General features: G+C 34.0%; 1 pseudogene across 1 annotated transcript; it reads right to left on the bottom strand.

Moving 5' to 3' along the window:
• Window positions 1–825: 825 nt before the first annotated feature.
• On the bottom strand, window positions 826–4098 carry LOC109800428 (7-deoxyloganetic acid glucosyltransferase-like; annotated as a pseudogene). Its single transcript, XR_014430800.1, has 2 exons — window positions 3210–4098; window positions 826–3084 (listed from the first exon to the last, which is right to left on the bottom strand). The product of XR_014430800.1 is annotated as a 7-deoxyloganetic acid glucosyltransferase-like (transcript).
• Window positions 4099–4311: the final 213 nt, after the last annotated feature.

The raw sequence follows: 4311 nt of genomic DNA, 5'->3' as shown, positions 1-4311 counted from the left end.
CATTTTTAAGGTTCTAATATATCTTGTTATTTGCTATTTTTTATTATTTTCTTTCTTAATTTCTTGATTTGTCAAAAAATTAACATTAATCAAGTATAATTAGAAATATGGATTATGATAATAGGCAAGAATCTTTATTTGCTTAACAAGTGTCTCAAGAGAGTGGATTAAAAGTTTAACTCAATCTTACAAAATCAACTTTTATGATAAAGAATGTTCTCCACTTATATACATTAGTATAACCTTATTCATAGTCGATACGAGATCTCTAACACACACTTCATGTTAAGGACTGAAATCTTGTGCATGAAGTTTGTTTGACTTTATTCCTAGATAATGTGATATCTCTAAAATATCTCTCACATCAAGAACTAAACATTTTGAGCGTGAAATTTGCAGGATTCAATAACAGTCTCATAGTAATTGGCCTAATTGATAAGCTCACGAACAATCAATAATCGTAAAGATATGGACATTTGTAGATAATTCGATAACAACCCAATAACAAATAACTTAATAAACTCAACAACAAAAATTCTTAAGATAAAATTTGATATTATTTTAGAGAAAGTTAAAAATCTAACTCAATCTTATAAAATTAATTTATAAGATGGAAATTATTTATTACTTATAAATAATATTAAAATGATAGTTCTCAAATAGATTTTTCGTTTGCTCTATCCGCTTTCAAACCTCAACCGTTTCGGTAAAGTCATCAAGCTTCGGTCGTTGAATGCATTTAGTTCTGCTCTAGATGCGCGCCCTCAAGCAGTGCAATACATTCTCCAAAGGTAACCAACAACCGTTCACCTTCACATTGTTAATTTGTTATTCTCTATTTTCCTTTCCATTTTACTTCAATAAACTTTCATGTTTTAGATTATATACCGCACTAATCCTCTAATAATAATATAATTCTTCTGTAATATTAACATTTTATAATATTAATTATTTTAAATATTGAACTATGTTTCACTATTTTAATTTCATATTTATTATTTTACTTTCTTATTTTTATTTAAATTTTATTTACACTCTTTTAATAATAAATTTTTATATAAATTTTGAGATAAAATCACTTACCTTTTATGTTTTATAAAAAAGATATCCAACTGTTTTCTTCTTCAAAATAATTGGCTAAATCAAATCAAATTAATTTAGTTTAATTTATAATTCTTTTTAATAAATTTTATCCAAAACTAAACCAATTAAGATCGATTGGTTATAATTGTAACTCAAATTTAAACTTTGATCATAATTAAACATCACTTGTGATACAAACTTTTCTTACATAAATACTATATATAACAAAAATTGAAATAGAAAACTATTTGAAAAATCCTAGGCTGAAAGTTGTCACACTTTCTAATTAAAGTCATCATTATATTTTAAAAGTAAGATACATACAAGTGCCAATTCAATACATATTTAAATCTTTTGTTACCTTATCATATGTATTTGCATATTTAAAACATCATTTTTGTTTTAACGATCAATATATTGACATGGACTAGAACATTGTAGAATATTGGTCTTTGCCAAGGTCCACACTGCAATATTTAAATTATGAAAAGGATTATTAAAATTCATATTTATATGAGAGCATTATTTCTCAATCTAATTAATTCTTCACCTAGTACATTTATGTGTGCATCAATTGTTTCTGGACACTCTTTTTTCTGATTCAGCATATACCAGAGATTTGCAATCACTTTGTAGAAGCTCCTACAAAGCTCAACTCCTATAAAAGTTGAGTCTACAGAATGTCAATGTTATTCTTATTGCAGAAGTAGCAAAGTATCCTGACCAAACTAGCTAGTTCTGGTCAATTACAATTTTTTTATTTTATTATTATCAACCAAAAGAATATAGCAAATGGAGTATGCCTCCTTGAATAGCAAATTTCACATTTTTCTTTCTCCCACATTCCATAATATTTTTGCTTTAACAAAAGCAGGACCTAACTCCATTGCATGTCCTAAATCAACTTAAGCCATATTTCTACAAGGTACACCGAAGCGTGAAACTATATAACAAATTAAATAGTATGAAATATCTTTTAGGATCCCAAATTGAATGTGATGTGAGACATGTTTGCAAAAGGAAAACGAGATCAATATGTAATTGCACGTGCATTTGCTAGTATTATTTATTTTCCTGACTAGCTGATTTGATGTATTGAACCAAATCGTGGAGACTGGAGTACGAGGAACCACCTGGGCTGACACTGTGAGCCAACATACCCATTTCTTGAGTTGATCTGAGAAACTCCTCCTTCCTATGATCCGTAAGATCATTAACCATGTTCTCCACAACGTGTCTATCACACACATCTTTCATGTCCAATCCAAGTTTCCAAACCTCACTCACAAACCTGTTGTTAACCTGCTGATCCGCAAAGTATGGCCAACAAATCATGGGCACACCAGCCACCAAACTTTCCAAGGTTGAGTTCCACCCACTGTGAGTCAAAAACCCACCAGTGGCCTTATGAGCCAGCACCTCCTCTTGTGGGGCCCACTCCACAATGAAGCCCTTCTCCTTAGTCCCTTCCTCCACCTCAGCCGGTATTCGGTCATCATTGCCTTTTCCTGCCACCAAGTCATGCCGCATCACCCACAAGAACCGCTTCTTGCTGCTCACCAAACCGTGCCAAAACTCCATTAACTCCTCCCTTTTCACAATTGTGGAACTGCCAAAGCTGACATATATGACCGACCCTTGAGGCTGAGCGTCGAGCCATGCCATGCAGCTCCTATCCACTTGGAAAAAAACTGTTCTTAAACTTAGGAACATCGTTTGCTATGCCTGTTGCTTTTGTCACGTTCAAATGGTGGTGGAGAGGACCGATGGTGTAGAGTTTGGGGAAGTGAAGACGTATCTGGGAGAGGATAGGGCCATCTAGCTCCTCAAATGTGTTGAGTATGAGTGCGTCAGCTTCGAGTGATTGCTTGGTCTGCAACGCAACCCAATCCATAGACATGTTCCCCTGTGAGCTTGGTCTGCAGAAACTTGGGAGATCTCTACACCGAAGCAAGTTTTCCATGCCTGGCATATTTCTTATCATGCGGTCCATGTCCTCATCTCTTTCAACCAGATATATTCACATTATTCTTATCAGCAACAGAAGTGGATATATGTTAACTAAATTGAATGCACGCATTTAAAGATATATAGAAATGAAAGAATGTGATGTGAGTCTATTATACCTCTAATGGGAAGTTCTTTGCACTCAAAGAGCTTTGGGATCCAGAAATAAGGCCAGAAGCAACACGCACTGCTGGCTCGAAAATGAATGATTGGTATCCGTATCCCTAACTCAGAAGCCAAGTCAATGGCGAGGCTTCCGAAGATTCCATCCTGTATAATGCAACTTACTTTAGGTGTTCCAGGATTCTCGGACACCAGAATCTGTCTCAAGAGTGGCTTAGCGTGAAGAGTCGTGGAAAGCGTGATGTCCCCCATACTATTGTCTCTGGATCCAGGGTGCTGGCCCTCGTTATAACAATCAGAAATGGTCTTGAAGTGGAGTGTAGGGTAGCATTCTAAGAGAGCTTCAATGTCACCGAAGCGAGTGAGACGGTTGTGGATGCACTCGGTGTTGAGGAAGGTGACGTGGAGATGGTGAAGGGCAAGAAGCTCAGCGAGCTTCAGCATGGACCCTACATGGCCCTGTAGTGGACAAGGGAAGACCAGAACATGTGCTACTGTGGCTTCTTCCATGGATCTTTCCATTCTCGACAATGTCATTGTGTAGTACCTCTTATTAATATTGCCTTTGATGAGATGCATGACACCGAATGCCAGACAAAAATACACAGTACACAGGATGACTCATGCCAGCCACATGATTCAAATTTTAATAAACAACACTAGATTATCAAGCCATCTTTTTTTAAATGAAAAAGATTTGCTAATCTGTAAAAAAAAAAAAATAAACAAATTAAAAGTCAGAAGTGATAAATATATAAGAATATAACGCCATAAATTTTTTTATTTATTTCAAGTGCTTTAATATTTAATTTTTTAATTAAATATTAGAGATTTAATTATTGTCTTAATCATGACTTCACAGCTGAAAGTATTACTTTATAAAAAAAAATTAGATGAGAAAAAAAATTAGGTGATAAGAAACGTGTACGATCCACCAAATTTTATATCTTTTTTTAATAAATTTTGACTAATAACCGGAAACATGTTAAAAGAGCGTCGCTGACTATATTTTATTTATTTATTTATTTTTACATTTCTGAAGTACGTAAATATTAGTAGGCTTTTTAAATAAAGTTGGGAACTTGGGGTTCCTGATTC

The sequence above is a fragment of the Cajanus cajan genome, chromosome 11 (assembly GCF_000230855.2).
Source record: "Cajanus cajan strain Asha chromosome 11, NIPB_CcT2T_4, whole genome shotgun sequence".
Classification (NCBI taxonomy): Eukaryota; Viridiplantae; Streptophyta; class Magnoliopsida; order Fabales; family Fabaceae; genus Cajanus; species Cajanus cajan.
The sequence above is the reverse complement of the archived record's forward strand: the minus strand, read 5'-3'. Positions and strand labels throughout refer to the sequence as shown.